At 38.0% G+C, this 22,633-nt stretch overlaps 1 protein-coding gene across 5 annotated transcripts in view; it reads right to left on the bottom strand.

The window, feature by feature from the left end:
* Positions 1–22,633, bottom strand: part of NPAS3 (neuronal PAS domain protein 3) — a 634,054-nt gene that overhangs the window by 528,310 nt on the left and 83,111 nt on the right. The window lies entirely within an intron of this gene.

Genomic DNA, 22,633 nt, shown 5'->3' with positions numbered 1-22,633 from the left:
TGGTGGCAAAATTACAGGCAGAAAAGTCAAGGGATTCAACCAGTTAGTTTGAGAATTGACTAGGAAAATTCAACCAGGATTATAGCTTCTTCAGACTTTTACTAATGTAAAAAGTTCTTGGGGGTGGGGGGCAGGGGGAGTGTTTGTTTTTTTTTCCCCAGATCTTCCACTTACTTTCTCTGAAGTAAACACAGCTAACCAGTTCTGGAAGCGTACTTATGAGCTAGACCTTGCTTAACAAGTGCCAATGGTTTCTCCATTACTTTTCTGTTACACAGTTATGCTTCTTGCCTGCCCTACACAAACCATCTGAAGTGCAGGGAGCAATTCAGCATCCAAACCCCACTCTGGCCACTGATTCTTCCACAGAGAAGTCCAACAAGGGTCCCAATCTGTGAGAACTGTTATGATGATTCTGCAATACTGACATCTTTCTACCGGGAAGTCGACTGGGCCCACCAATTCATTTCACACAGGCCATCCAGGAGCCATCAGATGATAATGGGTTTTAGTTTCCACCCACCTGAGCTACATTCAAACTAGTGACCTAAGGTGAAGGTCTCCACATTCCATTACCAAACCATCAAGCATTTAGTATCCTCGTGTAGCAAGCTTTTCCCTGCAGCATAAAGTCAAGAGACAGCAAAAATCTGCCTATATCCGAAACCTCAAGTATGTTCTATGTTCTCAAGTACATGGTCAGTCAAAGCTTTTTGATGCAAGTACATAAATATGAATTTTTAGATATTAATTTGGCTGAATATCTTTCATTCAATACAAAAAGCCCCATGCAAGAAGAAAATAGACAAAAATAATAATATTTTTCCATAAAATCTGAAACAAATTGTTTATTATAAACCAAAAGTTAATTATTGGTATTATTAGACATCAAGTCTCTGCATGGTAATAATAAAAGACTAAACCATCATCAGGAATTTGAAAAAACATTAATAGTAATTCAAATAACATTAGCAGTATTGTCAAGACATTAAAGTATATCTATTTTTAATAAATTAAAGACCTAGCTACATGTAAATTATATGTTTGGCATATTCACATGCAGTGTATTTTCTGTTCGCTAATGCTAGTCTTTTTAATACACAGTTTAAAATATTAGGAACTGTAAATTATCTTGTGTGTTAAATATGCCAAGTACTACAGAAGTGTTAATTAATGTATTATTAAAGCAGTTTTTAGGAGGAGTGAGAAGATATTTTAAGCAGTATGAGTTTCAACTACAGTAAGTCCACATACATCTGCAATGAGTTTAACATTTTATTAAAAATTATCTTGTACTAAATAAAAGGGGTTTTTTGGGAGGGGCTGGGTTTTTTTTTGGATTTTTTTTTTTAAATAAACATGCCAAATATTATGCTAGGTTAAAAATACTTTCTCTGTAACATTCAGCCTTGAATTAATCAGATAAAGATGAAAGTAAAGAATTTTGCCAACAGTGTTTCTTACTAAACTCAGTCAGTTATGCCTTTCAGCCTGGTATATTTTATATGAAGGATATCTTGTTAAAGCAACTGTTGAAGGCAAGTCATGTCATATCAACCACACACCATACCCTATGGGAGCTCAAATATTCTAAAATCTATGTTAATATAATCCTGCCGCACAATTCAACTAAGGAAATACAGCAGGTTTTCAGTGACTTGCAAGACTTCATATAAGTACCACATTATCTATATGTCTTCCAGAAATGAGGTAAAGCCATAGCAAGGATTATACTAAATCAATTTATGAAGGTAAATATTGTTAACAAGCACCATAAAATAGCCTAGTAGAGGATTCTAATCTCTATTTATCAACTAACAAGTAGGCTGCACTTCTCGATGCAGCTTCCAAACAATATATCTGTGGGACAGCAATATTCTCTGGCTCAAGAGACCAATGCAACTTCTCAACGAGGGGTTTGTGGCTTTCTAATACAAGATTTACTATGTGTTAAGCCATGTGCTTCCACCATCCTTTTTGAAAGTGGTTTTTAAAAAAGTATGCGGCTTCTTGCCTACCTAAATCTTTTGCGTGTGTTTTGCCCTGGTCATAAAGACTAAGTGCAATTGTTCAGGGCATCCAGAATCTCTTTTGGAATACTTCCTACAAAGACAGAGTATTGCTTGTTGTAAGATTTTGAACCTCAGAAACAAGACACTCTTCCTCTTGCTGAAAAAGAAAACAAAACAGGGGACTACACTGGATCCAACAGAGCTACCAGAGTTTATGGATTCTTTGCTACTCCTCTGTGCAACATCCAAGACAGACTGAAAACTTTCACGTTACAGGAACTGGGAAGGTGGAGACAGAAGTGGTCATGGAGACGCTTAAGGATTTTAGTAAGCTAGTCAATTATGAGTCCTTGTCAAGAAAGTCTTATTTTGTTTATTATTTGGGCTAGATCCCAAACCACTTTTTTTTTTAATTAAGAAAAAAGCTAAACAACAGAAACTTGGCAGAGTCAATTCTCCTGTTTAACCAGGCCACTCAGCAGGCTGACATTCAGCTTTTAGACTGTATTTTTCAAAATATTTTCTCTTTACTGACAGAAGCTGCTATAAAAAATTTGTCTCAGCATCCAGCTGGTGATTGACGGCAGGGCCAGAGAGACTGCGGTAGGCTTAAGCAAGGGAAAAGAGCATTAGCTGTGCCACAGTGCTGAAGTACTATGAGTTTTACAAGCAATAATATGGAGAGATAAAAGCATGTTCAGGACACATTTCTGAGACAAAAGAATAAAAACATTAATGATGCAATAATAGGCATGACATTAAAATGAATATCTATAAACACCAAATAAATAAAAAAAGAAAAAAGCTCAAGATTCCATCCTGCTTTCCTAAAATGTTTCAACGGAAAAGGAGCAAGTCCACCTTCTAGATCTGAAAACTCTCTACGTTTTACTCCAGTGCATTGTATCTGGGATCCCAATTTCAAAGTCGCAAAGTACTGATTTCCCTGTCTTTGTGTCTCAGATTCCAATTTTAAAATAAATAAAATATTCTGGTTTGGAAGATTATTTGATTCTAGCTCCTAATCAGACAATGGAGTTTTACCAAAATTTTGATGTATTTAACCAAAAAATAGCCACAAGCACTCAACAGTAAACACAGGTAAGCCTAGTGTTTAAATCTGCCTATTAACAAGTGGCAGTCTTAGGTCAGATTTGAACATCTTTGCCATTCAACAGCTAACATTTTCGCTGTCCAGAGAAGGAAGAAAACTGCACTACACAATGAAAAAATGTTTCTTCATCCAAAAGGACCCCAGAAAAAACCCACAGCAAAAACCCCCCAAAACACAGAGAAGTCACAAAACAGGGCATTTCCCTTGTGATTATGGAAGGGGCACTGAAGAGTTTCACTCAGTGTTCCTCTGCTGTGTCCGATTGACACTGCAACTGATAATGCAATTAGCTACTCAGATGGAGCGGTTAAATCTCTCAACACGCATTTTTCTAGATGAATATTGAACTTGAAGGCCTTGTTTTCTTTTGCAGAAACATTACAACTGCAGTCAAGCACGCATTCAGTGTATCTGACTGATCTGTAAACTCTAAACAGCCATCTGGCACACAACAGATTTTCCCTCTGATGCACAACACCGTAGCAGCAGATATGGAAGACTCCTTTCCACTCATCTAACTGTTGTGTTTGGGTTTCATTATGTCCATGAACTTTTAAGCCTCCGCTAGTCTCAGAAAACTGTATCACTATCTTGCATGATTTCCCTGGCATGATGACTAGGCATGGGCTTTCCTGGTTCCTCCTCCATCCCACCCTACTTTATATCTGCAAGACAATGCTGGTCTTGCTCTCCAGCTGTCAGGAGCAGAAGCAAAGAGCTCCAGCCCCTGTGGTTTTGAGCACTTGCCTTCCAGTATACGTTAGAGTTAAAGCAAAAGGTACACAGATTTTTCCACGGCTTCCAAAAACAAATACTCTTTACTTTCATTCACACACAAAGCAATGAACAACATGGCTCTCCAGTTTCCTCATCTCTCACAAGAATTGTTTGGGCTTCGAGGACCTCAGGGCTCTCCCCTCAGCATGCACCTCTCTTTCCTCACCCCTGCAGCAGTCAGCCTCTGCCTGACATCGTCAGCCACGTTTCTTCTGCCTCAGCTGACTTTCAGCTAACCAGGGACCCTGCTCCTGCACCTTACACGTTTTGTTTTTCCTCAGTAAGCATGCTATCCATCCATCCCTCGGAAGTCCAAGTCCAGTGATTGACTGTCTCTGGCTCTACAGTTTTAAAGACTGAGTTAACATGTGCTCTTTTTTCCTATTGCTCTGAGCACTCTTCCTATAGGCATGCTCTGAATCAAATGGGAATGATTTAACTTTCCTGTTACATGTGTTTGTGTGTCCCTGAATATATATACATCCACACCAGTGCGACATATAGCTAAGAAAGAGTCAGCAGTAGATGGAAAACTACTGTTCCAATTAGACAGGATTTTATGCACCCAGGAGTTAGTGACTATGCAAGACACAAGGCAAATGACAGACCATTCTTATGGAAACTCAAATAGTTAAAGGTAATAGCAGCTACTATCTAACAAAGACCCATGCATCTCAAGGAAGGTACATCTTATTGTGTTTATATCAAATCAAACACTCCTCTGACAATCTAGAAAAATAAATTTCAGGAAAAGGCCACCAAATTATTCTGGTAGGACCTGAAAACCAGGAGTGTGTCTAGTGTTTTGGAATAAAAAAGAATTTTTGTCAAACCACTTTTCATTTTCAAAAAAATAATAGTGAGCCAGAAAGCAGTTTTTTTTATTTTAAGGACATAGAAGACTTTAAATAACAAATAAGTTTATTCACAGTATCCACATTTTTCTCTTAACAGTTCTTGAAAGAAGGTGGAGACATGGGCAGGGGGGGTTAAAAAAAAGGTTCAAAAAAACCAACACTCATGCACTGCACACCTATAAAAATTGATGTCACAGTACAGAATTTTCTAAAAACATGTTCTTGTACTTATACAAAGCAGGGTTTTTTTTTTATCTGACTAAAATGAGGATAAAAACTATCATAATTTTTCATATTCTAAATCTGCTTTTAAATAAATCATTGAAAAAGCCACATGCCAAAAAATCTGTAAGCAATAGCATGATATTTCGTTCTACCACAACATTTTTCTTCACCAGTGTGGTAAATTACAGCTCTGACCTAAGTTTTCATGTTTGAGTGAATTGTTTACTATCATATAATAAACACTGTAACATCAGTATTTATGTTTTAACTAGGTTGTTGTTTTTTTTTTTTAGTCCCTTGCATCTGAGGCCATAATCAAATTGCACAGTACAGCTCCCCAATTACCTCCCTGCTTCATTATATTTACCTGTTTTTCCCTGGCAGACACTGTTTGCACTGCTGGCTGGAACACATACTGTGGGCACCCAAACACAAGCCTCAAGCCAGGGGGAAACATCATTGGAAGTGATGAACACATTAAAACCAGTATCAGGTACCAATCTACCTACTCAAGTGCTCCCAACAGCTCTTCAGAGTGCTGGTGTGCCTGCCATAATGCACAACGCAAACATTTTTCTAGGGCTGGATGTCAAGGAACAGCAAGCACAAGCAGTGACAGAGTAAGCTTTGGGGATAGCGACAAATAAAGAGGAACAAGGGTTAGTGGTGAGGAGACTTTCAGTATCAAAACGTAAGCACAAAGGTGGAAAAAAACAGTCATTTCCTGTTTATAGTTACCACTGCATTTGTACTAAAATACAATAATTTTCTGTTCTTGATGTCATCTTGCTACCTTTATGCAATATGCAACACCCATATCAACTCAAACTATGTTTTTCATTCTAATGCAGATGTAAAATTTTGCTTAAACACAACAATAAAAGGCTGACATTCGCATACATTGGATGCGGTCATCCAAGCTGAATTTAGTTATCTGTCAATCAAAAGTATCTACGCATAAGAATCATGAAATCAAGCCAGTCTGCAAAGCCACAAATACGGTATTATAGGTACAAATAGGAGGGGTATGAAGACCACCAGTAAGCATTTATTTATTTACTTTGAGATTTAAAACTAGTCTTAGATAAGCAAGTGGAAGAAGTTAGAACAATATACAAATGTTAATCTAGAAGAAGCTAAATACCAAAATGAATTTCAGTATATTTCACCAAACCACCTGTTATAAAATATATTTCTGTAAACAAATAAGCCTTACACCACACCTTTAGAGTAAACACACTCAGAACACACCAAGCAGCAACTCCTAGAGCAAAGGGGCTCTTGCAAAGCCCCACTTGCCCTTTGCAGAGCCTAACATTGAAAAGCATTTTCTGCTACACTCCAGCTCATTGCAGACATCCTAACAGCGCATGGATAAAGAAGGTTCATAGGCAACCAGGAGCAAGACCACGTGCATCAGGACTGTGGTGGTCTCCAGTAGCAAGTAAAAGAAAACAAGAAGCCTCCCACTCGCAACCATGAGCATGCTGCTGCCATGTCACCAAGCCCTTAGCTGTATGACCAGTGCTAACTATCCTTTATAAAGCACCCAAGTGAAAAAGCCCTACAAGCCTGGAAGCTCAGAGAACTCCACCTCCTTAAACTGTTGCTGAGGAAAAGGGCACTTTTCAACACACTGGCTTTTATTAGGTTGAGTCAGCCAATTCCCATATAAAAATGAACTGAACATTGGTGAAAGATGACATTTATTCACCTTTCTTATAAATTCTTAAAAGATTTTTAAGAACAGAGTCTCCCTCCAATTAAGGGAGGAGATCTATTCCTGGTTTTCAACCTAAAATAGATGGTATCTGTTGTAAACTAGGGGGAAGGATGAACAATTCATTGCTTGGACTATTTTTACTCTTGTGAAGTAGGGATTGCTACTGGAATGCATCAAAATATCCAAACAAGAGAAATTAAAAAAATTTAACTGTACAATAGTCAGAAAAGTTAATGTAATTTTTGACATTCTGGAACATATTTTATTCCATTTAGTGACAATGACAATAATTAGATTTCAGTTTAATCTCCAAGAGGCAACCTAAGCCTGGAACGGTTGATTTGCTCTTCTTTTGACGTCTCACAAAAGGTCTGTTTATAACTTGCAAGTACACTTAGAGAAGTGGTGAGGTAAAAATAACCCAACATCATCAACGGAAAAACCCTATCTTAATGAAGTTGCCTTAACTTGTTTAGTAAACTTAAAAGACTTTGCCCATTACACAGTACCATACTCCCATATGATATCAATCTACCAGCTGTGAACTCCACAGCCATTCAGTAGAACTCTTTTATGGATGATTATCTGATTCTATGCCTTTTCTAGCAATTTCAATGCCACAGTTACCATCCATGCTGATGCATGGTCTGGATGCATGCCTGAGGCTCCCCAGGGTGACATGAATCAGAACTGCCTCTCTCCGTCACGCTGGGTCCAGCATCTAACATAACCATCACTAGTAATCAAGCAGCGATGCAACGATTCTAAAAGCATGCTGCTACTGCTGGAAGTAAGAAGGCCTCCTGCTACGATAACCATAAAATGCTCCCTTAAGCATAAGACCTAGGTGTTGCCCAAAGCACACAGCACGGCATGGTGCCTGACTAGGTTATGATCACCAGGCCTTTCACTTCAATTCTGGTTGGGAAATTTTTGAGGGGGTGAAAAAGCTCGGAATACTTTTGGAAACTTTTTGTTTACATCATTTGATTTCAAGGCAAAGGAGTTCAACCATGTGGGATTTAATATGGATAGCACTGGTCACAATTATTCAGGCAAATCACACCAACAGCAAGATTCTACAAAGACCACGAGTGAAACACGTGAAGCAACTCAGAAGACAGCATTTCTCATTCTTAACTCAAGTCTACAATAAGAATACCTCAAATGACAAAAAACTTAATTATATTATGAAAAATAGGATTGATTTTTAGATGCAGTACAGCTCTTGGGTCTCTTTATCCCAATTATTATTCACCACAGAGTCATGGAACAGCTAGCATCCCTTCAAACTCTACAATAGGAGGCTTATTTTGTCAAGCTTTGAAATCAAGAAAAGTGAATGACTAAAATCAGAGGAGGTCTGCATCAGGAACATTTTGCCAATAGAGCAATCTTGGTACACCAGTGTGGCAAAGCACTAAGCATGTAATCAGCTATATCAGCAAAGGTCTGCTTTGGACTCGTACAGGGAAATCACCACTTATTAGTAAAACAAGCAATATCAGTAAAAGAACAGTTTTGCAAGTAAAATAGTATCTGCTATAGAGGTTTCTGCTGATGCAGCATTGTCCAAGTGGGGTATTACACCACTTAAATACCTCCAATTGACCAAGCTATACGAAAATACAGTATAGACTTGGCTTGTATTCTGCTCTTAATCTTAGCTCAGTTTTTCACTCAAAATATTTTGATCATTTTCTATGCCTACTGAATAACAAAAAACTGCTCAATTCAACTTGCCAAGTTAGCAAAATACGAACGTCCTTTTTAGTATAACATCCAGCTCAAAATGTAGATCATGACAGCATTCTCAAGGCAAAGAAAACCCTGCCAAACGCAGCAACAGTACATGCTATACCAAACGACAGTTATGATCAATACAGTGATCAGTGTTGGTCACTGATTACACAGGTGACGGACTGCCTAGTCTACAGCCTAGTGCAGGGAGCATCTGCAACCCTGGGGTGCTTCCAGATAGCCCCCGGACTAACAGGCTGCCAAACTCATTGTACTCTGCAGCACGACTGGTTACACAAGCTGTTTTTCAGCTTGAAAACTCTTTGCATTGCTGCCCTTTGCCTGGGCTGTCTATACGTGCACCGCCAAGAATCACCAGTCGAGAGTATTCTCAGAAATGGCAAATTTTCCACTGGGGAAAGGGGGATCCCACAACAGCCCTTCTCCTCCAACCACACGAAACAGCACATTCAGTAGCTTACATGAGAAGATACGCAGAAGAAGGGGACAGTGATAGCGTTCCCTCTCCTGGCACTGCAATGACCTCCAATCTTACAGGTAGCTGTCCTGGTTTTAGCTGGGACCGGGTTAGCTCTTCTTTTTAGCAGCTAGAAGAGCTCCGTGCTTTGGTTTTACTCAGAGGCTCGCTCTGAGAAGAATGCTGATAGCAAGCTGATGTTTGTGGTTGGACATGATACTCCAAGGACTTTTCAGTGTGCCGGAGTGCAGAAGCACGGCAGGATAAGGGGGGACACGATTCCCCTTGTGATTTGTGGTGGAACTTAAGATTGAGGGCCAAACTGGCCAAATAGTATTCCACATCACGCAGCGTCATGCCAGTATAAAGGCGAGGGTCAGCCGGAAAAAAGGGCTTTTGTGCTTTGGCTCTTTTGCACTTGCTGCACTTTTGCTCTATTGCCTTTTTTTTTTCTCTCTCTCTCCCAGTACTCCCACTCTCGGAGTACTCTCTCTCTGCCCCTCTCTATTTCGGGGTCTCGCGTTCGTCCAGGATTGCAGCTTCAGGATGAGACGGGCTTCGCATACGAGGGGGTGGTGAGTATCTACCCTGTGTATTACTTATCTGTATTAAATTGTTCTTATCTCAACCCACAGGTTTCCTGTCTCTCCTTTCTCTCCCTCATTCTTGGGGTGGGGGAGGGTGAGTGACCAGCTGTGTGTGGGGTTCGGCCTAACCCACAACAGTGGCAAAGGTAATAACAGCAGGTAAAAAAGTCCACCGCAGTCACGAGGCTTACAGACGTACTGCCCTAGGCGTGTAAACGAGTCACTGGAATATAGCAAGAAGGTGGAAAAGTACATGGGACACTTCTAGGCAAGGAGAAAAATCTATCAACGCATAGAAATTCAGCAGCCCAAGAACTCCACAAAGATGTGTACGGGCCCTGGCTGCAAGTCAGCTGTGGAGGAAGCTCACTGCAGTGTCACAGCCAGCTACGGACAGCTACATGAAATTAATTCATTCAACTGCTGCTCTGTTCCCCACAGTCCATTTAACTGACTTTTGTGCAGAGGTAGGGGAATTTCACCTTTTATATAGATGCAGCTGGAAAGACTTTGCACACAAATTACTCCCAGTACACAACACAAACTCTAAATAGTGCAGCCAGATTAAATGGTACATGATACAGCATCTTAAACCACTTTGTATCACAGTCTGCAATCTCAAAGATGGCACAGACCCAACACGACTTATGAAACTGTAAGATAAAGTTCAATGCAACTATAATAGGCAAAGGTATCTACTTTCATGAGTCTCCTGTTGCTCAACGAGCAGAAAACTTTGAAATGTGACAGATTGTGTCTTTCCTTCTCATTGATCAGATTTTTTGTTTGGTATTTACTCCCTTTTTACCAGAAATTAAGGGCAAATCCTAATTTATAATCTTTGGTTCATATGGTATTGCTAGTTTTTTTTGTTGTTCTTCTTTGGTTTTGTTTTTTTAAAAAACAACACAGAATTGTTTTATACCTAAAAATGACATATATTAAAAATTGTCGCCTTCCTATTATACTCAAGTAGAAGTATGCTTTTCACTTCCATTTTCTTCTTCCTTAAAGTTATTGTATTCTCTTTCTTTTCAAAACTGTCTGTGTAGGTATGTATATATATGTGTGTGTGTATACGAACAGGGAATTTTTAAAACAAACACTTGACGAAAGTGTTGCATAACAAAAAAAAAATTAATTTTACAAAACATAATGCAAGTCTTATTTTCTGTATACCAGTTTGTGGTGATGCAGACTTGGCTAACTCTTTGCATGCTTTAACTGAAGCAATATTTGTCTTAAAGGGAAAACAAATCAGTAGAAATACTCTAAATTGACTATAGATTCTGCTAAAATTCCTTTATGACAGTGGTAAGTCAACAGTTATGTCCTAGATAAGTCAGAATTTTAGTGATATTGCTGTATCTGGATGTGAAATATGAGTTGTGTCACTTTTGTATCATGAAGCCCTATGGCTAGGTGTGAGAATTAATAGATTGCTAAACAACTCAAGCCTAAAACTTAAGTAAGGTACAGTGCTGCACAGGTCTGCCATGTAGTCAACTTAAAGGGAAAAAAAAACACCTTCATAGCATGATTTTGACGTTTGCTCATATAAATCCTTTTGGGGAATCGAGGAAAAAACGAGGGACAAAATGTTATCCAAAAGCTTAATTTCTAGTAAGCTCTGAACTTATTTTTCAATGAACCTTTATGCTTGATGACTTCATTATTTAATCTTTTAATAGTTTGAAAAGCAGATTTAGTTCTAAATAAAAACATCATTTGGAAACAAAATTAAAATTAATTCATTTAGAAAGAAAACTAATACGAAAGATTTCAGAGTTTCCAAAAACCACCCCTCTTCACCCTTCTTTTCGGATAAACACATTCACAAAATTTGCTAAACATTCACAAGTAATCTAGATTTGTTTCCAGGAACAGTCCTTTTTGTTTAAAAAGAAAAAAAGGAATCCCTATTTCAACAGCATCACTATGCAAAACAAGCCTCACATTACTTTAAAGAAAGGCTGCAGCCATCTCATACTGCTGCAAGTAAAGAGAGTGCACTCCTGACTCACTGCCCTGTTTGGTTGCAACTCATCAGTGCCAGCAGCCCTAATCTGCTCCCAGCCATTATGACCAGCAGCTCTGAAATATAGATTAAGTCTACCCCGAGTACTCCGTGCAGGGAAAGAACTCCTTGAGCCCTTTATTCCCTATGGAGTACCTGTGCAGGAGAATAAATCAGTGATGTGAAAGAAAACATAAAATCCTTCCCAGTAAAATTTGCAGATGACACGAAAGATAATAAAATGGTAAATACCAGGGAGTTGTCAGTTCCACAGATTGCATGGCAGTGTGGGCTCACCTGAATAAGATGTGTTTTAACACAGCTGAGCACAAAGCTGTCTATCTAGTAACTAAGAGCACAGATTCCAAACAAAGACAATATAATAACCTGGGAAGAGGCATACGGATGATGGTGGATAACCAAATTAATATTAGCCTACAGTGAAATACTAAACTGACTAAAGCAGCAAAAGAGATCCTTTGATGTACAAGGAAGTAAACACCGAATAGCAATAGGAGAGGATTATATAAATTGCGACTGATGTTGAGACAGAGAATCTTTCCATTTCAAACAGCAAGTAACAACATGGTTGTAGTTTATATCTGTGATCCCCGAGCACTACCACAGCAACAACTAATGAACTACACTAGTATTCAAACTAGGAAGACTTCATCAAACAGCTACAAGAAGTGTTCAAATTCTGGAAGATGTGCCTTGCTAAGAATGAGAAACCTGTGTCAAAGAGGAGGATAAATGATCACTGGGTTACCGTCTACAAATATCTAAATGGAGGGGGAAGAACTGAGGAGTATCATCAATATTAAAGGAGAACTTTTCAGCTTCTGAACGCTAGATTTAGGATGTTTCTGCTAGATAAAAGTTAGAAAACTTCAGACTAAAAATAAGGTAACAGTACGGTTCATCTGAAGAAAGGCAGGATTTTTCTTCACTTGAAGTTCTTACAATCAGCATTTTCCATCTAAAAAGAACCAGAAGTTGCAAGACTGTGCTTCTATCTTGTATTGTTCTTTTAAATCAAAAGATAGCAATATGTTGGGACTCTTACCTTGCAAAGGCATACCTAAAATGCTCCAGGATAGCTTTGTTACTACAACTCATGGCACTTACATGAGCTTTAGGGCAGGTATTTGGCTAACTCCTTATATTTGGATGATAATTATTTCCCCTTCCCCCAAGTTGTAGAATGATTGTATACATTGTTAGTAAGCCAAATGAATTTGTTACCTTGCTCACTCCTTCCCCAGCTAATATTTTGGATATACTTGGTATTAATGCTTCTATATTTATGCAAAGCAGCAAGTTATTGAAAGAGCATGGGAAAAGTGAAACCTTGCTGAATACACAGAGTAGCTCAGTCACAGATAATTTGAATTGATCTCTCCATTTCAGAAACCAGTAACATGATTCAGAAAAAAAAAACAAACACCACTACCAAAAAAACCACAAAACAAACACAATACAAAAATAACAAAAATCTGAAGTGAAAATGAAATGCAAAACCAAGTTTCTGTAGATTATAAAAAAATTGTCTTAACAGGGAGTTAGCAGACTGTGACTAATATCCTATCAAAAGGGAGTGGTTAAGGGACCTGAAGACCCAGCCAGTTTAAAATGGATCGCGTGCAAGACAGCAAGAGGTAATTGCTTAATTGGTCAATTGACCAATACCAAATTCACTTCAGGATTTAACTCAGAATAGATATTACAATTAGATACTGCAAAGCTTAAGTGAATCTTCAAGATTTGTATTGAACTATAAACTAAATAGTGTTTTGTAAATGTAAGCATGGTCCTTTATTATTCAGTAGAAGAAAATTTTCAGGTAACATGTATACATCACACCTATTCTCTATTCAGGCTACATTCCACTAATCTCAAAGTAAAATTTTGAAGCCAGTGCAACACCTAACTGTGTCATAATAGAAATAAGTATGACAAAAATCTCTTATTGGAAAATTATATTTTTAGAGTGCTGTTCTCTCAAATGCTCCAATCAGTCAAGGATTAGATGTTCAACTTAATGCTAGCCAGTGATCATTAATCATTTTGAAGTGGCCCAGCTAATGTCATTTCTTACCCAGAGAAAACCCACTCTCATATCCTATGTGTTAGGAGACGTCTCACTTTTGGATGTGTTTTACACTTGGTTAAAGGTTTTTATTTTTTTCTTCCTGCAAAAGGCATCTAGAACAGCTCAGCCCAGAGAACTCACAGATCTGCTCCAAAGCTATATAAAGGTGAGAGCAGACATCGACAGCTGTACCAGGGATAAAGTTTTGCCAGGAAGCCTCACACTGAGACTGTAAGAATCAGGTAAAAGGCCAGTTACATGGGTTAGCAGTGGCTTCTCTGCCATTTGCTGATAGGAAATGAATTAGGTTATTAGCTTTCAGTATTTTCTAGGAAGGGGTCAAATTTATGAAGAGATGTGTAGAATCTTCTTCAAAGACACCTATTAAATTCACATTGAGAGGAGAATAATCAAGATGTGAAGTGAGGGAGCACTGCCCCAAAGAAAGATCCACTGTGCAAGAAGATGGGGGCCTCTACTTCCTGTTTTGCTAGAGTAAATGAAACTAAATAAAGCGGCTTCTTCAGTATGTTCTCTCTTAGCTTAACTCCTGAACATGGGATACTGAAGTCATTGCTGGAAAGAAAGCTCGTGTACCTTACAGCATTAGCTTGAATGACAGCCCTGTTGTCCTACATGTTACATGTTTTTCCTGCAGCTAAAATAATTGTTTCAGACTATTGTATCTTTTCCTCAGCTGTATGATACCAGATGAGCTATGATATACAAACAAAAAGTCTGAAAATTCTTACATCATGCAAAGTCACTTTATGTGCCGCGCAACCACTAAGAAACAAAAAGATCGAAAAAGATAATGACCTCTCAGCTGTTGTTAACTTCTGAGCTTCATGCTTCTAAACCAGCATGCCCGGCTGCAGAGGAGTCAGCATGGGGGTTTTAACCCACTTCCACGAAGTTGTGAATCTCCATTTGGAGCTATTAGCTCCTCCTCTGCAAGTCTTTTACTGCTCTGTCCACATTAAGGTGGTGATGAGCCCTGCAGACCACTTCAACAACCCCAGGAAGTCCTTCATCTTCCCAGGTTCTGTATCTGGTTGAATTCTCTCACTAGAAACCCTGGAAGAGGTATTTGGCCCATTAAAAGGTTTATATTCTCATTTGTGTTGTCTACCAGGGCCATGAGATTTCTTGGGCATACAAAGCAATTCTGTTTTTGTTCTATCCATTTGATAAATAAACAAATATTAAATTCAACCTTAGAGGCTGACAGGAATGGTTTAGTCTTATGCCTCCTTTTCTCAGTTGTACAAATATTTATAGTTTTGAGTCAACATATAGTCTGAGGGGAGCTTGTTTTGGTCTGCCAAATTCAGATGTTTTGAGCATTTACAGGCTTAGGATGACAACGGGTATATGACCAAGCTACACCCTTCCAGGACAAATTGCTCCACTACTTAGACAGAAATCAATGAGCCTTCTGTTCTGTGCTCATTTCACTAACATGCAGAGAAATGAAGTAAAAAGAGCTAATAAGACCATAGCTGTACTTCTGGGATTTGAGTGAGTGAGGTGTTTTCCTTACATATTCATTCCATGCTCTTGATTTCACAAGAAATACTTTACTATATAACTCTTCCCTATTCTCTCTTGAAGAGAGACATGACCTGTATGTCGTCTTAATACAGTCAGGAAGAAATGAGGATGAGATGATTCTTCCACCCTTGCTTTGGAGATAGCACACAACAGCCACCAAACAGAGAATTTCCCCTCACGACCAAGGTGATACTCTGAAGGGCTACTTTATGAATGGAATAAATTCCAGGCTGAGAACAACACCGAACAAAACAAAGGGAGATCCTCTGCTTGTACACAACAGAGACTCGCTGCACACAAGCAAGAAAATCCTAATTCTTGACACACCATTTCTCCTTGTAATTTTTAGCACAAATAAAACAGGAGCATGGGCAGGGACCTATGCTCCTCTTGAACTGTCTCTGGAGATCTTCTACCTGGGCTTTGTTCACTGTTTGACACTCCATAAAGCGAACAACAGTGCAAACCATGGGTGTCTGAGAAGCAGAAGAAAGGATTTTCAGCCTGGGCAAGAGGGGAAAAACCTTGGAGGTTTGGTTACAGTGAAGTAGCTAGAACTAAACAAGAAGCATTTATCTTTGTTGTCAGTTTTGTTTGACGTGACAAAAGGGAAATATTCAGGAGTTGATGGACAGCCATATTCCAGGCCAGTAACTGACAGGTCTCTGGTTTTACCCCCATAACTCGAGATAGGTCATGGTAAGACCTTTTAAGAATGCTTGGTGTGTTAGTCTCTACTGCTAGTGAACACAAACAATTCCTAATTATTTTCAAGCTTACTTTAGAGCTTTTTAAAAAGCGTATTTATATGCTTAGCCACTTAAAACAACATAGAGTCACAGCAACCAAGGTGGTAACAATATGGAAAAAAAAATTTAAAAGGAAAATTCTGCTTTTGCCAGCAGCTTTTAAAACTGTGCGTTTGACTGTTCTGAGCAGGATATCTAGCAGCAGCTATAAAACTCAATTGCAAGAGGATCATAAATAGCCTAGAGATCTGTATTAAAATATTTAATATTTTGCCTATTTGTTATATATTTGCTAATGTAATCAAGTAGTCCAGCTCCTCAGGAACTTATGCTGCAAAAAGCTTTTTGCAATTGATTTTTTTTTTAATAGTACTATAATGTATTTACTAATTTACACCTTTATTAAGAACATTTACAAACTGTTATTTCCAGTACGTATTAGCACTAAGATTTGACTAAAAAGGTTACTTCCAAGTTTTTTCTGAAAACTATTCTTGGAGTAGGTGGTTATGGTATGATTCTTTAAAAGTCTTTTACAGAAAGGATCAGAATATCTTGATCTCAACTGCTAAGTAACTTTACACAAAATACCTTTAGTAGGTACATGGTTCAGCACAAATCAAGAGTTGGCTCTCTGCATAGTACTACTTTTAATTTTTAAATAAGTTGGTAAAAAATAACAGTCAAGCTCCCAAATCCACAGTTTCTTGTCCTGTCCTACTCTGTACGGCCAAGTCCTTAAAATTCCTTTAATTCTCAGAATAAGTAGTTTGCTGTTTTGTGTCCAGCCCAGAAATTATTCTGCAGGAAAAAGAAGGGTCACACAGCCCTCTCTGTTGACCACCAGTGGCATTTTTACAACCATTCTCCCTTCCCTGATCTAATCAGGAAAGAGAATGAGCTTGCATGAGATGCATATGAACATCTAGTATCAAACATTCACATGTCTTGTAGCACTAAAGTATAAGCATTAGAAGTGCCATGAAAATAGCTAGATTTTTCTGATCCTGATTAGTGAGAAGTTTTCAGCAACTTGTTGTTATATCATTGGAAATAAATTACTATGGGGAAAAGTATCAAAAACTTCCATTGGGAAGAAGACAGAGAACTTAAATAGCGTGGAAGAAGTACCGAGAGAAAGATTCACTAATCAAAAAGCACTCTATTTTCTGCAGAAAGAGCTAGCTAGTAGTTTTCCAAAATATGCCATGCTTTTTACGAGTGAGGTGAACTGGGCTATAATAATTCAAAATTCACATTTCAGGTATGGCAAAACAGATGTCAAAACCAACACTGCTTCATCACCAGTGTGATTTTTTTGATTTTGTCTTTTTTTTGAAAAGTTATTTAGCCAATGTCTATTTGCAATTGTATACCTACTTGTAAGTGAACATCTACTATTCCATTTTGTGGTCAGCACAGCTAGCTGTTTTTAACTACACTGACCACAAATTCTGTCTTAATTTTTGAAATTAAGTAATCAACTACTTGCTTCGGAGTGAAGCTATTCCTGTATTTAACATTCATGACAAACTGAGCCAAGTTTTCTTATTTCCATAAAGCTTCAAAATCTTGAAGTTGTTTTAAAAACTGATATAAATAGCACCCAACAAATCTGCTTCAAATATTTAAACGAATGAATATATTTTTACACTTACTGAACTGAAGTTACAAGAAAAATAAAAACACTGAAGTTAAGTTCCATGGTGATATTTACATCCATGCTAGATCTAGGCTGCTTCAATTACCCTGGACGCTGACATTATTGGAGAGACAGAAAGGAAAACCATCAAAAATTCAAAAGTGCAAGAAATATTTATAAGTCAATGTAAAATCATGAATAAATCATCTCTCACACAAAAAGTAGCCATTCACAAAAAAGCCAAGCAAGAAGTTAGATTTTCATTTTGGCTCACCAAGTTACACAGATGCTGTAATTATACTGATAAAATCTAGATTTCCCTTTTCCTCTCACTTCGGTAAACCAAAACGATACTCTCCATTTACACTGAAGTAACTGCTTTTACTGATGTAGTTGTACCTATCCCTAAAAGAAAAGATTCAGGAAACAAACAGCAGGTTATGGAATAAAAAGAGTGGATGACAGAATAGGACCTAAAAAAAAAATTATAACAAGTATGACTGCCTTGCCAAAGAAACGTTTTGTTGCAATGCAAGTACAACTGATTTTTTTGAAGTCAAGGAGTTTTTGGAAAGTGAAATCTGTTATACATAAGATGATAATAACAACATTGGGACACAAAACAAGAATAAAGTTGGAGTGTGAAAAATAAACATTAAGTGACAAAAAGCAGTTTCAAAATCTAGCGAGATAACAGAAAATTCATAATGCATTTGCAATATATTAATACAAAATCATCTAGAATATACCTGTCAAATATATACTTTTCAGTCCTATGTAGAAATAGCTTATTAAATCCTTACTACAGTAAAATAGAAACTTCAGTGATTCCAAAAGTAACACGAGTCAAGCATGTTGCATTTGCCTGCCCACAGCAACAGCACTTTTGTCAGAAGCATCAGTAACGGCACAAAAGCCGTTTCTGCCAGGGCAACGGACAAAGGCAAACGACTGCAAAGCAAGAGGACTCAACTTCAATTTAACTGTCCTGTAAGGTACATACTAATTAGCTGCAAAGCTATGAAATCCTAGCTAGCATGTTAAGTCTGCTACATGACAGTATAATTTGACTTCTTAAAGGATTATGCAAATTACAACTCATCATTCCATTACATGACTGAAAAAAGTGACAGCTAATTTATACATAACACACCTTTCAAATCCCTAAGATGTGAAGCACCTGTGCAATACATTTTGCCTAGATTTTCAGTGTATACATTCTTTTTTATTGCACTGCAAAGAAGTACATCTAAGATTTAGTGAAGTCCTAGGGTTTTTTATTTGCTTTTTAGCTTTTAGAACATAATCCCAAAGAAATAAACAACATATTTCTGTCCCTGCCATAGAGGTTTTGCACACAAGTAGAAGTGTACTGTTTCAACACACGTGTAATTTCTGAATAGCGGGAGAGCACGAGCACTAAATGCATGAGCTAGAGGCAAGACTCACACAGATTTCAACATACTTCTGGTAGGTAGATTCACAGTAGATTCCGTCATATCGGTAGATTTTCCTACATTCTGATTGGTTGGGCAGAGGATGCTGGACAGTTATTCTGTAGAGGCATCAAAAACAGATAGACATAACTAGAGGTTCTCTACAGGTAACTGTAATGCAGGACAAATCAGTATGTTGAAATTGATTTTTTTTTCTTTTATTTTTAAATTAAACACCTTTCTGATCTCTTTAAATCAACTGCCTTGTGCACATAACATCCAGACTTTCCACTTTTCAAAATTTGCACTGAGAGTAAACTAAACTTCAGTTCTCCACAAGAATGGTATTTTTTTTTTCCCAGCAAATGAAAGTGGAAGAGGTAAAGAATTTTATGAATCGAATTGGTACTTTACATAGTTTATATATATATACACACACACACAATAGTGCTTATAAAATTGATCATTTACTGTTACTCTTACAATCCTTCCTCAGGCAGAACATCCATTTGTATCAACTGGGAGTTTGTCCAGACAAAGACCAAATAACCCTCCAATTTAAAATGTCAACAGCGATTCTCACATTTGCACAGAATGAGGATGTTGTGGCATTATGAGGACTTTGACTGAAGGTGCTCAGCACCATCTGAATAATGCCATATGTTCTTGGATCGACTGAAAGAAAATGAAAGTGATTGGCAGCAATCAGGAGGTGCGCAGCATCTTGTAAAATCAAGCCCTAAAAGATTTGTCAATCATTCTATTATTCATCCCTCCCCAACTCCCTGTTAGCAGAAAATATAATTTGGCTATAAAAATTCAATGTTGTTTTTAAAATATACTTGGGAATTGCACACAAAACAGTACCCACTAATTTTCTTTTTTTTTTTTCTTCCTTTTCTCTAGAATAAACACACATTTTAAATACTTTTGTACCTTCCACAAATAATACCTTTGTCCCTTTTAATATAATGGTAGTTCACTAAAGTAAGTATAAATTATTTGAGAAATTTAGCAAGTTTTTCAAGTGTAGAATTTTAGGCTGTGAATTTTTTAAAGATAAATATTCTTGTCGATATAGAATCATTTTTTATTAGTAGTATTTTTACACTATTACGTCTATATAGCTCTAAGTTAGTCTTGTTTTTTTAAAAGTCACATATTTGTTTCAACAGTAATTTGAGACTGAAGGTTTGAGAAAAAAAATTAGTATCATTATGCAGCAGCGAGCTTTACCAGAAAATGGAAAGTTATGTACTGTGGAAACTGAGGGCCTTCCTCAATAAGACTGCACCTACGCAGAGTGGCAAGTGCACACCGTTTCGTGTCTTAACAGCCCTGGTCCCTTGCTCACTTATATCGGAAACCTGGTCTGATCACGCCTCAGCACTGCTTTTGGCCCATGGGAACCCACATGCGGGAGGGAAGAGACAGCTACATGGTGAAGGCAGGACCAAACACCTCTAAATTCCAAGATAACCCTGCACTCATCAATTAAGTCATCGCCAGAAAGACTTATTTACTGTGGATACCCAGGGCCTTTAAGTCAGATGCCTAAGCACCATACATAGTCTATGAGGAAAGCTAAATCGGATTTGCAACACAAGCGCTATCTGCAGGGAACCATGAAAGGTAGTGAAAAAGAAATCCAGGAAAGGAGAGTTTCTTCTTTGTTGTTTGTGCCTGAGACACACAAACATTTCAACTCTGGGTCACTCAGAGACGCCTACATCAAAGTGAATTCAAGCCTCAAAACCCTCAGTGCACCGTCTCATTGGCTGACCCATGCTCCAACTTTAACTCCCTCCCACCCTTTTTTTTTTTAAAAAAAAAGACTTGAAAAGATGCCTGTTTTTACACAGCTTCAGCAAAGACACAGGAGAACTAGGCTCTCTGTGCCTTTCAGCCAGAGGAGGTTCAAACATACATTCCCCACAGCTCCAAAGATTACCACAGACTCCTTGATAACAACTTTTCTAAAGTGAGACATGTTAACTCCTCCTGCTAAAACAAAGGTATTGTTAAAATAAAAAAAAAAGCAGGATTCACTGGATGAAAGAAAAGGAGGCCGTAAGAGGACGTTATATTAAGAGTAATTCAAAAACGCATAAGCAGTCCTTGCAAAAACTACAGAATCCTTCCCAGATGAATGCCCTCATCATAGGGCTTCAGAATTATACTTTTTCTTCAGCTGGTTCTCTGGCCAATTGAACCTTGAATAGTAATACTGATTATTGCTATTACCTGAGTAGTTAAACAAGTGGAATAGAATATGGCTCACTCCAGAAAACTTTTATTCTGAAGCAGTTGTGGCATTCTTCTGGGAAGTGGAACATGCGAGTTTGAATACCCTCGTGATGAAATAGGTCCTAAATAAGCATTCACTGCACCAAGCAAGTGTGGAATACCTGTCACCTAGCTTTTGTTTATTTTAGTTTTTATGATAAAGACAGTCCTTGCTCTTTTTTCAAATGGAAAACAAAAACTGAAATGCAGGAGGTTCCATCTGACCACCAGGAAACACTTTTTCACTGCAAGGGTGATGGAGCACTGGAAACAGGTTGCCCAGAGTGGTTGTGGAGTCTCCACCCATGAAGACAGTCAACACCCACCTGGATGTGGTCCTGAGCAACCTGCTCCAGGTAACTCTGCTTCTCCAACACAGAGGGGTTGGACAAGAGGTGCCTTCCAACCTTAACCATTCTGTGATTCAAGCCCCGATCAGAATTTTACACTGTAAATCACAATCCTACTTTATAGCTAGCCAGAATTACATGCCACAACCAAAGATGGAGAAGAGATTAGAATACATAATTTTATTATATTTTTTTTTAGAGGGTAGGGAGCATGAGCAGGGGGTGCTTTTTGTTGTGTTTTGTTTCTAAACTAAGCAATACACAAAGATCTATACACAACATAGCACCTGCTGTGGATCCTAGTCTGAGAGAAATTATAGGGCTTGATTCCACTTCAGGACCCAAGATTCTATGAACTTTTTTGGACCCAGCCTTTACCCAATGCTCGCTAACAAGTTTGTTTAAAGAGTAAAATTATTCTCCTCTATTCCCCCTCTGCTGCAACAGAAATAGTAATAAAAAAATAAATCCTATCCCAAAACACTGAGCCAAATAAGATACCAATGTATGCCTCTTAAAATCCCACTGCCTCTATTGAGATTGCATGGCACCTAAGTTAGCACAGAATGGGGCCTATTGTGCTTAACCTGAAAAAACGAACAGTCCTGAGACTCTATGGAATACATTTCAAAGTGCACACCAGGTTTTTAACTATGCAGCTACCACACAGAGCAATGTTTTGGAGAAAATAAAAAAATCCTGTGTTTTCTTGTATGATGTTTGTCTCTTATTGTTAAGATTAATTTTAGCATGGCAAGTGTATTTCCATAAACAGACTTCTATGCTGAATAAAGACTATGTTTGTATTTTACGTATTTGGAAGCTGCCTAACGCCGTCACACCCATTCTCCCTCTGTCCTATGCCCTTTAGCTGTCATTTAATAGATTTACATTTACAATGAATTATCAACTGATAACTGTGAGGCAGTGGGTCAGAAATAGGTCAGAAATGGGTCAAAAATTAAGACTACCTCACAGAGCAGCTTATTCAGCA

This window comes from Tauraco erythrolophus, chromosome 6, assembly GCF_009769465.1.
Source record: "Tauraco erythrolophus isolate bTauEry1 chromosome 6, bTauEry1.pri, whole genome shotgun sequence".
NCBI lineage: Eukaryota > Metazoa > Chordata > Aves > Musophagiformes > Musophagidae > Tauraco > Tauraco erythrolophus.
Note: the sequence above shows the minus strand (reverse complement) of the source record. Positions and strands in the feature narration are given on the sequence as shown.